Source organism: Eubalaena glacialis, chromosome 8 (genome assembly GCF_028564815.1).
Source record: "Eubalaena glacialis isolate mEubGla1 chromosome 8, mEubGla1.1.hap2.+ XY, whole genome shotgun sequence".
NCBI classification, from domain to species: Eukaryota; Metazoa; Chordata; class Mammalia; order Artiodactyla; family Balaenidae; genus Eubalaena; species Eubalaena glacialis.
The window spans coordinates 90,583,136-90,596,430 of NC_083723.1; positions in this window are offsets into that span (position 1 = coordinate 90,583,136).

A 13,295-nucleotide genomic window follows, 5' to 3' on the forward strand; every position below is an offset into this window, starting at 1 on the left:
GACAGCATAAGGAAGATGGGTTTAATACCAGGAGGTGAAACACCAACTGTTATGCAAATTGACTTTTCCCAAAATGTTGGATAATTTCAATCAAGGACTGACATACACTTTTTTTTTTTTTTTTTAACATCACTGTTCTCTGGCCTTAAACTCGTCAAAGGAGTTTCTTATTAAGTAAATGCTACTGATGCATGTGTCACAGTCTCCCAAGATGAGTACTGAGGCACTACAGAAGATTTAACCGTGAGACAGGTTCTTGCTTCTTTTCTGAATTTTCAAATATTCAAGGTGTTCTAGCTAAGGATGGCTGAGCAGGCAGCTTGTGGGACACTAGCTGTGAAGTGTTTGTGTCTGACCTCTTTGAGTCCCGTACTCTCTGTAAGTTGCCTATTCAGTGCAGTCCAAGGTAGTCTCGTTTAGAATAGGGACTCTAAGAGGTGACTAAAATTTGTCAATGACAAAATACTTCTGTGTATTTCTCCCACAAATAAGGCATTGTGCTAAGGCCAGAGACATCACACCAGGAATCCAGGAAAAATTGTAACATTATATTCAATCCTCAAACTTGAGATTTTCAAATTCAAGGTCCTAAAAGTTATGCAGAATATTTTAAAATGTATCTGTAATCAAGTATCTTTCCTTGAACAAAAATAAGTCAAGCTCAATAGCATATAAACCAGATCTTTCTGCTCCTTCTTCTTGGAAGATGTCGAGAAGAATTAATGTCATGTAGATGATCTTCTACATGGCGTTAATATAGTCATCTTCATAAGTATTATTACCAGCACAGCTTTCAAGGTTTAAAAATTTTCATGGGACTGGCCACACACATTTGCATAAATCCTTTTGAATCAGGGAATAAGTGATAAATGATCAAATAAACTAAATAAGTTAACATACAAATTTTTAGCTCTTCATATCAGGGGTTGGCAAACTTTTTCTCTGAAGGGCCAGATAGTAAATATGTTAGCCTCTGCATTCCAGACACACTCTCACAACTACTCAACTTTGCTGTTGGGACTCAAAAGCAGCCATAGGCTCTACGGAAGTGAACGGGCATGGCTGTGTTCCAATAAAGTGTTATTTACAATAACAGGCAAAGAACTTTTGCCTGCAAGCCTTAGTTTGCTGACTCATGCCTCATAGCATCATTTTTTTCCCCTTCATTTCTTTTCATTCATCCTCTATCACAAAGTCACAGCCTTGCACTCAAAATGCAGAAAAACTGTGGCTACAGACCAAACATTGTAAACAAAGATTGCAGGGGGGAACCTGAAAATCAGTTTAAAAAAATCTGTGCTAAAGTATTAATAGAATATACACTGGAAAACATTAGCGTTAACAATCCTTCCCCCATCCTGCTGCTTGAGACCTCTTTCTAAAATGCAGATTTGCTCTTGGAACTCTCTAGCTTAAAATGCTTTACCTGCAGCAGACAGCCAGCTCTTTAGCTTGTCACAATTGGCTCATCCCACAGCTGACGCTGCTTCCCTCCCAGCCTCATCTCTTGCCATCCCTTCCTCTCAAATTCTATGCTCCAGCTACATGGAGGGAATCATAATTTCCACAATGCTACCTGCTTTCTTGCCTTCCAACCCATGCACTTGTTTACTCACTTTGCCTGAAACCTTCTATAAGCAACCCTGACCTTGCTAAATAACTCCTAGAGGACTGAGCTTAGGTGTCTTAGGTGACTTTGATTCCCAGGCTGTGCTCTCAAGACACCCTTTATATACCTGCATTATAATATTCTCACCACTATCTAGAAATGATTATTTCCTTGTCTATTGCCCCTGATAAATATTAAATTCTTGAAAGCTTAAAGCATGGTGCCTAGCACATGAAGAACAATCCATAAGTGATTATTAAATCAATCAATCAATCAATTAAATGAGCTTTGGGCCCTTCCACTTTGGCCTGTAAATTCAATTATTCCCAACTATGAGCAATCTCTTTTCTTTTGCATGTTATCTATAAAGGATGCCCAAACAACTAAAAGAGAAATTTTTAAAAAATCAGTTAAACCAGTACCTCAATATCATATAAAGGAGAAAACTATTAATAAAATTGCTTTGCATTTACCACATAAGTAGGAATCTTTTCTCAACTGCTAGTCATATGAGAACAAGGTTTTATTTGAAGAGCAATTAAACATTTATGGGGTCTACAGGAGACATGAACAGATGCTATATAAAGACATCCAGAAGAACAGATGGTAGAAAAAAATAAATTTGTGTTTCAGTGGAAAACTATACATTATCTACACACAGCATATCCTTCTGGGTTATTAGGTTTTAGTCTTTCATAATCTTTGCACTATTTTACAACTCTTTGTAAGTTGATACACATGCATATTCTGTCTGGTCTGGAAGAGTTTCAACTGACTTCCCTCCATTCCTTTACTCCATAGAAATTAGTGCCTTTTGACTTTTCCTTTAAACCAGTTATACTGTCTACCTAGTTCCGTCATTGAATGAGTAAAATAAAATCTTCAACACATGCTCATTTTTAAATACATATGAGAGTCATGATTTTACCTTTTCCAGAAAATTATCTTTTAACAGTTTTGGAGGTTCCATTGAGATGCTCAGTGGATTCACATACCAGAACCAGGAAAACTTCATAAGGAGGGAAGTACACTCCATGGGCATCTTATGCCCACAGCAGCCTTCTCTTGGCTCTCAAATGTGAATCCAAAATGGAAATAAAACTTTGCTTCCTCTCTGCTTTTCTAGTTTTAATTTTCCTCTCTACCAATTTTATGTTTTGTGTTTGGATTGTTTGGGGCCAATAAGTTATTTCCCAGTAATTGTTGAAAATTTGGTTTTATGACCTGATCATTTGACCATCTCTGTAAATGGATTAATAGTTAATAGAGAACTCAGCTGGCTGCGAAACAACAGAGAATCTGGTGTGTTAGTCTTTTCTGTTTGCCTATTTTGAGATCAAATCAATTAAGAATTTCTTGCCCACTGGTGAGTTTTATATTTCTATGTTTACTCTTGACCCATGGCTAAAATTTTAGAATGGAAGCTATAAGCTTTCTCCCTCTATGTATATTTGTATGTGACTATAATTTAGAAAGGCTTTTACCTCTCATCATGTGAGTGTATAATATTTTATTACTCCAAATAGTACTAATAAATTAAATTATAAAATATATCTTAAAGAAATAAGTACTCATATAATTAGAATATTCCTAAAATAAGGAAATTGGACTTCTCATACTTTCAACGTGCCAGATTTAAAAAGTATTCAGCCCAGAAATGTTTTAAGAATTCACTTTCACATAATTTAGTTAATGAGACAAGTTTAATATTATTGGTTTTATTAAAAAAAAAAGTTATGTCATCTGATTTGTCAGTGTTAAAAAGCATAATACATAAGTATAGATTTCTACTTTACTTGGATATGTACTTCATAATCTTAAATAGATTTGCTGATTGAATAAACTTAACATTACTTCTACTTAATGTTTAAGATTATGAAAAATGTAAATTTGTGTTTACCCAGATCAAATTATTATTCTGATAAACTTACGTCAACAATAATTGTTTTGTCATATGTCAGTTTAAAGACAATTTCTAAGATCTCTAGATAACTTAAAACCTTGGGCTGACATTAAGTTGAGTTAATTAATGGACTTTCATATGCTAGTAAGTATCTTAAGACAGTAAGATAGAGTACTGAAATACTGATTACTAATCATAATTTTAAGTTAATATCCATCTACTTCTCATTGTTTTGACTCTATCTCTTGAGTCCGTAATGGATGTGCTCATTTTCGCCACTTTGAGAGGCAGATATAAATGATGTGTGTGGCTTAGAAAACTGTGTTAGGTGTGTTCGTGGCCTCTGCAAATGTGCTACAGAACGCTGGTGTGTGACAGACAATTGTCCACTCCCCAGCTTCCTCTGTGAAATAGAAGTTAGCGACTTGGGGTAAAAGTTATAAATACTATATGGTTTAGACTATATTTAGGAGTCATCGCTTCAGAGAAATACAGCTGAACTTGTACTTTCATTTTTTGAGAAAAGGAGTAATTTTGTCCTAAAGGAGTCAGGTATATGTGGTCTCCAACCCCCTCTGGGATCATCAAGCTTCTTGAGGACCTCAGAGAACTAAAACTGTCTTTGAGATTTTCCAGAGGGCTCCTTGAAAATCACAAAGATTTGTTCTTTCACCTTATAAAAAGAGAGGTGCTAGAAAAAAAATTAGGCTTATTTGATATGTTATTATTGATGAGTCACGTAGAAAGAGTTGTCAAATCAGAAGAGATGGCTAGCCTACTTTAGGTTAAATTTATATGAGTAAAAGCTTGTTAATACAAACACTTCAGAAATTAAAACCTAAGTGAAACATTTCTAGAGATTTGTCAATGGCCTCACTGTCTATGATGTATTTCCATTTATCGGAGTCCTGCTGCTGCTTTGCTTAATATCAGACAACAATAGTATAATGTTATAGGTCATAATTTTAGTTATTATTTTTTATCCAGCTTTATTGAGGTATAATTCACATACCATACAATTTAAAGTATATAATTCAATGGTTCTTGGTATATTATGCAACCATCAGCATATCCATTTTAGAAAAATTTTATCACCTTTAAACACTGTACCCATGAGCAATAATTCCCCATTTCCCTGCAAACCCACCAACCCAGATTTGCCTGTTCTGGACATTTCATATAAATAGAATCATACAATATGTGATCTTTTGTAATCGACTTCTTCCCCTTAGCATAACATTTCAAAATTCATCCATGTTGTAGTATGTACCAGGATTTCATTCCTTGTAATTGTCAAATATTATTCCATTGTATGAATATAACACACTTTATCCATTCATCAGTTGATGGACATTTGGTGTGGTTTTCAATTTTTTTGAATGCTGCTATAAACATTCATGTACAAGTTTTTATGTGGACATATGTTTTCACTTCTCTTGATTGTATACCTAGAAGTAGATTTGCTAGGTCATATGGTAACTCTGTGTTTAACTGCTTTTATGGTGACTGTATAAACACACAGTCACTTGACAGACTGTTTTCCAAAATGGTGGCTGTACCATTTTACATTATGTACAGGAGTGTATGAGCATTCCAATTTCTCTACGTCTTCGTCAACACTTGTTATTTTCTGTCTTTTTGATTATAGCCATCCTAATAAGTGTGAATTAGTATCACCCTGTGATTTTGATTTACATTTCCCTGATGGGTAATGATACTGTGCATCTTTTCATGTGTTTATTGGCCATTCTTACATGTTTTTTTGAGAAATCTTTATACAAATCCTTTGCCTATTTAAAAATTGAAATACTTGTCTTTTTATTATTGAGTTATAAGACTTCTTTATATAGTCTAGATACAAGTTCTTTATCAGATATATGTTTTGCTAACATTTTCTCCATTCTGTGGGTTGTCTTTTCATTTTCTTAATGGTGGCCATTGAAGCACAATTGTGATGAAGTCCAACTCATCTTATTTTATTTTACTGTATTTTTTTGGTCACTTGTGTTTTTGGTGTTATATCTAAGAAGCCTTTGCTTAACCCAAGGTCACAAAGATTTACCTCTTATATTTTGTTCCAAGAGTTTTATTGGTATATTGGTTTATTTTATTGGTTTATTGTTTTAACTCTTATATTTAGGTCTGTGTTCTATTTTGAATTAATCTTGTGAATAATGTAAGAAAAGCATCCAACTTTATTATTTTGTATGTGGATATTCAGTTGTTATATTTGAGAATGACGCTAATTTAGTCAAATATGACCATGTATTTTAAGCAAGTAACATTTTAGATTTTATAAACAAATGTTTACAAAGCTCTCTTGGGTAAACTGGACTGGTATTTGGCTTACAGGGTTCCCAACCTTCCAGGTGAGTGTGGAAGTTTACTTCCTGGTAGGCCCAAGAATCTTAGAATATTTGGGAGAACTGGAAAAGAAAAGAATTTGTCCACATTTATAGGTAGTGTAGGTGAAATCTGGTGGTGAGTTCTTACTTTGGTCTCCTAACCTCAGAATAGCACATAACAAGAGGTTTTTAAAAGTTCATTCTGAGATTCCTTATGAAAACCTCCAGCAAAGGCGATTTAAGAAGGCCTATATGGTATAGTATTCTTGCTGCATCTATATAAACAACCAGACCAAATCCACTAACAACAATTTTATTTTGTTTTTGTTTTTGTTAATTTTTAAAAGTCTTTTTTTAAACATCTTTATTGGAGTATAACTGCTTTAAAATACTGTGTTAGTTTCTGCTGTATAACAAAGTGAATCAGCTATATGTATACATATATCCCCATATCCCCTCCCTCTTACGTCTCCCTCCCACCCTCCCTATCCCACCCCTCGTGGTGGTCACAAAGCACCGAGCTGATCTCCCTGTGTGATGCAGCTGCTTCCCACTAGCTATTTATTTTACATTTGGTAGTGTATATATGTCCATGTCACTCTCTCACTTCATCCCAGCTTACCCTTCCCCCTCCCTGTGTGCTCAAGTCCATTCTCTACGTCTGCGTCTTTATTCCTGTCCTGCCCCTAGGTTCTTCAGAACCTTTTTTTTTTTTTTTTAGATTCCATATATATGTGTTAGCATACGGTATTTGTTTTTCTCTTCCTGACTTACTTCACTCTGTATGAAAGACTCTAGGTCCATCCACCTCACTACAAATAACTCAATTTCGTTTCTTTTTATGGTTGAGTAATATTCCATTGTATATACATGCCACATCTTCTTTATCCATTCATCTGGACACTTAGGTTGCTTCCATGTCCTGGCTATTTTAAATAGTGCTGCAATGAATATTGTGGTACATGACTCTTTTTGAATTATGGTTTTCTCAGGGTATATGCCCAGTACTGAAATTGCTGGGTCATATGGTAGTTCTATTTTTAGTTTTTTAAGGAACCTCCATACTGTTCTCCATAGTGGCTGTATCAAATTACATTCCCACCAACAGTGCAAGAGGGTTCCCTTTTCTCCACACCCTCTCCAGCATTTATTGTGTGTAGATTTTTTGATGATGGCCATTCTGACCTATGTGAAGTGACACCTCGTTGTAATTTTGATTTGCATTTCTCTAGTGATTAGTGATGTTGAGCATCTTTTCATGTGTTTGTTGGCAATCTGTATATCTTCTTTGGAGAAATGTCTATTTAGGTCTTCTGTCCATTTTGGGATTGGGTTGTTTGTTTTTTTGATATTGAGCTGCATGAGCTGCTTGTATATTTTGGAGATTAATCCTTTGTCAGTTGCTTCGTTGGCAAATATTTCCTCCCATTCTGAGGGTTGTCTTTTTGTCTTGTTTATGGTTTCCTTTGTTGTGCAAAAGCTTTTAAGTTTCATTAGGTTCCATTTGTTTATTTTTGTTTTTATTTCCATTTCTCTAGGAGGTGGGTCAAAAAGGATCTTGCTGTGATTTATGTCATAGAGTGTTCTGCCTATGTTTTCCTCTAAGAGTTTTATAGTGTCTGGCCTTACATTTAGATCTTTAATCCGTTTTGAGTTTATTTTTGTGTATGTTGTTAGGGAGTGTTCTAATTTCATTCTTTTACATGTACCTGTCCAGTTTTCCCAGCACCACTTATTGAAGAGGCTGTCTTTTCTCCATTGTATATTCTTGCCTCCTTTATCAAAGATAAGGTGACCATATGTGTGTAGGTTTATCTCTGGGCTTTCTGTCCTATTCCATTGATCTATATTTCTATTTTTGTGCCAGTACCATACTGTCTTGATGACTGTAGCTTTGTAGTATAGTCTGAAGTCCAGGAGCCTGATTCCTCCAGCTCCGTTTTTCTTTCTCAAGTTTGCTTTGGCTATTCAGGATCTTTTGTGTTTCCATACAAATTGTGAAATTTTTTGTTCTAGTTCTGTGAAAAATGCCATTGGTAGTTTGATAGGGATTGCATTGAATCTGTAGATTGCTTTGGGTAGTGTAGTCATTTTCACAATGTTGATTCTTCCAATCCAAGAACATGGTATATCTCTCCATCTGTTGGTATCATCTTTAATTTCTTTCATCAGTGTCTTATAGTTTTCTGCATACAGGTCTTTTGTCTCCCTAGGTAGGTTTATTCCTAGGTATTTTATTCTTTTTGTTGCAGTGGTAATTGGGAGTGTTTCCTTAATTTCTCTTTCAGATTTTTCATCATTAGTGTGTAGGAATGCAAGAGATTTCTTTTTCTTTTTTAAATAAATGTATTTATTTATTTATTTATTTTTGGCTGCATTGGGTCTTCGTTGCTGCACGCGGGCTTTCTCTAGTTGCGGCAAGCAGCGGCTACTCTTCGTTGTGGTGTGTGGGCTTCTCATTGAGGTGGCTTCTCTTGTTGCGGAGCATGGGCTCTAGGCATGTGGGCTTCAGTAGTTATGGCTCACAGGATCTAGAGTGCAGGCTCAGTAGTTGTGGCACATGGGCTTAGTTGTTCTGTGGCATGTGGGATCCTCCTGACCAGGGCTCGAACCCATGTCCCCTGCATTGGCAGGCAGAATCTTAACCACTGTGCCACCAGGGAAGCCCAGGAATGCAAGATATTTCTGTGCATTAATTTTGTATCCTGCTACTTTACCAAATTCATTGATTAGCTCTAGTAGTTTTCTGGTAGCATCTTTAGGATTCTCTGTGTATAGTATCATGTCATCTGCAAACAGTGACAGTTTTACTTCTTCTTTTTCGATTTGGATTCCTTTTATTTCTTTTCTTCTCTGATTGCTGTGGCTTAATCTTCCAAAACTATGTTGAATAATAGTGGTGAGAGTGGACAACCTTGTCTTGTTCCTGATCTTAGAGGAAATGGTTTCAGTTTTTCACCATTGAGAACAATGTTGGCTGTGGGTTTGTCATATATGGCCTTTATTATGTTAAGGTAAATTCCCTCCATGCCTACTTTCTGGAGAGTTTTTTATCATAAATGGGTGTTGAATTTTGTCAAAAGCTTTTTCTGCATCTACTGAGGTGATCATATGGTTTTTCTCCTTCAATGTGTTGATATGGTGTATCACATTGATTGATTTGCGTATATTGAAGAATCCTTGCATTCCTGGGATAAACCCCACTTGATCATGGTGTATGATCCTTTGAATATGCTGTTGGGCAATCTTATTTTGTAATCAAGAATAAACTTTTGAGATTATTTTTGATCAAAAGGGGAGACATTGTAGAAAAAAATTTGTGTTTCAGTGGAAACTATGCATTATATGCATATAGCATAGCTTTCTGTATTAGCAGATGCTAGCCTTTCATAGTCTTTGAGCTATTTTAAAACTTTAAAAAAATTGATAGACTGCCATATTCTGATAGAGTTTCAACTGACTTCCCTCCTTCCTCAGGAAAAAAACACTTTTTCCTCCATTTGCTATTCCATTCCTTTACCCCATATAGATTTGTGCCTTTTGACTTTTCTTTGAACTGGTATAACATCTGCCAGTGTCCCTGAACAAATGAGTAAAGTAAAATCTTTAACACATGTTCATTTTTATAACTGCATGAGTCATTATTTTTACTTTTTTTTTTTTGAAAATTATCTTTTAACAATACATTTCAGAATGGGATGGAGACAAAATCAAGTAAGAGAGAAAGGGACAAGCAAAATGCACAGGTTTTGAATGTGTCTCATTTGGACAATGTATAGACAGTGAACAAAGCCTCAGGGAGATTGACTTGCCCAAAATGATAGAACAAGAAAATGGGGGTGAGATAAAGGTAAAGGGTAAACAACAATTAATGGAAAAGATAGTAAAATGACCAAAAACATGTGAATAAATGTTCAATCCCATAATGGTCTCAAATCTCCTTATCTAAAAGAGTGGCAAAAACTTAAAAGAGTGATACTATCCAGAGCAAGTAAGGTGTTGCTGGAATAGGTACACTCCTGCTTTGTGAGTGTGTAAGTTATAAACTCTTTAGGTGGCTGTTTAGTAATATTTATTAAAAGTTAAATGCAGCTACTCTTTAACCCAGTGACTCTACTTTTAGATATTTAATCAGTGAAATACTGGCAACAGTATGTGATGATATATGTTCAAGAACACTTATTTCTATTATAGTTATAACAGAAAAGTTTGGGAACACCCTACATTTCCATAAATAAGGGGCTGCTTCAGAATAGAGTACATATAATGTATTTTTTTAAAAATCATATATATAAAGTAGTTATCTTAGAGGGCTGCAGTTATGGAAGTCCGCCAGTAGACATTTTTTGTTTTATATGTTTGTATTACTTTTGTAACATGCAAAAATAATCCAGTGAAGATGTAACTATAAGAAAATCCAGTCTTTTAAACTTGATGCAGTATCTTGTCCACTATTATGTGATGGACCGTATCATACAAATTAACTCATCTTTTCAATGCTTCAGTGTAAGTTTATCAGCAGGAATGGGGAAGGTTGTAGAACAGCATTCTTAAATTGACCTACATGGGATGGAAAGAGGTCATTACTCTCTGAGATTTTTCTATGGATGTGCACAATATTCAGACTAGGATCTAATAAAGATCCATACACCCTGCCTAAACTAATCATACCCTTTACCTAACTATTTGTCTTTGGGCAAATAAGCATGAGAATTTTACCGAAATGATTTTGAACAACTTATGGACTATGGAATATATATGTATGAGTGTGTGTGTGTGTGTATGTGCGTGTACGTATGTGTGTATATATATTTTTAAAATTGGAAATGACTAGTTGTCTTTTGACTGTAATACCCAGGGAAGAATTAAGTTGCCGGAAGATGAATTAATGTTAAAAGATCTGAATATTCATTATGTAAATAATCACTTCCAAGTGAATATAATACAGATAGAATCAATATATTTTAAAAAGTTATTTGTGGAGTTAATTGATTTCAAACTGCATATACTTCCAACTTCAAAACAGGCTAATTTGAAGCTGACCCTTTAGTAGATGAATAACATATTATCACTTTAAGAATTTAGATCATAAGTTACACTAAAATGCTATAGGAAATAGATTTGATCAGGCAACCAAACCAATGTCATGGTTCACTATCCATAAATACCATGGCAAATAATAATTAACATTTACCACAGGCTTAGTGCATTGAAATTACTTCTGTCAGTTGTGCATCCAAGCAACCCAGTGAAGTAGCTTATGATTATCCTGGTTTAACAGGGGGTAACTAGGGGCACAGGACAAGAAAATGATTGATTCCAGATAAACCACTATGCAGACCAATCTCCTGTAGGACAGCTCCATAATTTTGTTAGTATTTATGAAGCCATATTTTGGAGTCTTTCACTTATTGAAAACAATTTTAGAGAAATAAATCAAACACAGACACATATAAGTCCCTCAACAAGGCTGTGTATATAGATGAGATAACGTAATAGTCCCGGGCAGTTTCCATCCCAAATTTATTTTTTGTTCAATATACATGGTTTCCAATTGCTTTCTATTTACACTAATGCTACAACAAGAGGAAACAGGGATATTGTGCAATAAAAATCATGCAACTAGACTGTTAAAACTTTTTGACAATGGTGATGTTTAGCTTTGTCATCTGTGGTCTAATTCTCACATTGCTCAAGACTGGGCTCTGAACATAGTAAACAACCAGTGAGTGCTACTGATAGAGCAAGAATACTACAGTGGGTCACAAAGGGATATTGGAGACTCTATTTCCCAGGAGGTGCTCAACAAATATTTATCTGTCCAGAGTGAATTGTTGGTGTGGAGGCCACAGAAGCTAAACCACTGATAGATGGCACTTTCAGGACTATCATTCTTGAGAAAAAAAAAATTTTCCCCCATTCATCGTTGGTTATTTAAATAGTTAAATATACCCTCTTCTGATATGGTACTTGTCTGCCACCCTCCCCTTTAGAGAAACTGATTTCTGAATAATTTCTCTTGTACATGCATTTTAAAGGTGTGTAATTAACTGGTAACAGGTTGTTAGGTAGCTGATGAGGTGTGAACCAGCCACTAATTTGTTTTCTTTATTTACAACTTTCTTTGCACTTGAAGATAACAGCGTGGTGTTTTTCATTCCCTGCTTACTTCACCAGATTAAAAAGTGATTTGTGAAGCCATTTTTAATTCCTCAAATTCCATTAAAAAGGAATATCCAGGGGAGTCTTAATCAAGACATAATAGGCACTAAAATGTGATCACACAACGGCACTTCTAATGTGGCCCTATCAGCTAAAATGTTAAGGGATTGCCTCCCGTTAACTGAATTCAGCCCTAACACTGACCTACAACTTCTGGAACAACCTCCATGCACTTGGCACTGGCTTTATTGCAAGTGTTTGCAGCTAACATATTTTATTGCTTTAGAATTTATCATAGAACCCACAGGGATAATTTGTTACAAAAGTATAATTATTCGGATTTCCCTGGTGGCGCAGTGTATAAGACTCCACACTCCCAGTGCAGGGGACCCAAGGTTCGATCCCTGGTCAGGGAACTAGATCCCACATGCATGCTGCAACTAAGAGTTTGCATGCCACAACTAAGGAGCCTGCCTGCTGCAACTAAGACCCAGAGCAACCAAATAAATAAATAAAATATTTTTTAAAATGTATAATTATTATATTATCACTAAAATAGTGTGCTTTCCCCTTCAAATTGCCTTGCCTCCTATTTAATAATACATTTTTAAAAAAAAATTACTTTGAGAAGAAATTAAAATAGAAACATAATGGAATGAGAACTGCTAAAAATACAAGACTGGAATATTGAAAATGCAACTAAAACAGAAATGGCTAAATGTAGAATCAGCAGGTAACCAAAAGGGGTAATTTGGAACCAGGGAGAATATTGAGTTATTAGATGAGTTTGAAAAGACAAATAAGAATAAAAACTCTGTCCTGGCCTTTTAAAAAAATATAACCAAAAGTTACGGTATAGAATATGTGAAAACGTATGTCCAGAACTGTCCATAAGTCTTGGATAGACAGTTAACCAACATGCAACAAAGCACAGACGTTGGATAAGTGGCAACATTCTCCTTTCTACCTGTCAAAGCCCCATCAGTACTTACATCTAGAACACTGTGGCCTCCAGGATCTATTTCTAAATGCAGGTATGTCTTGGAGCATCAACTCCAGAAGCTGCTATAGTGATTACTTTTGTATGATATTAACAGCCAACGTTTTTTGAGTACTTGATTTATAGCAGGCATTTGTGTGGTTTTTTTTGAAATTGTAAAAACATATTTTATTTAACCAAATATATCCAAAATATTATCAGTTTAACATATGATTAATATAAAATTATTAATAATGTATTTTACATTTTTTTCCAACTAAATCTTCGAAATCCAAT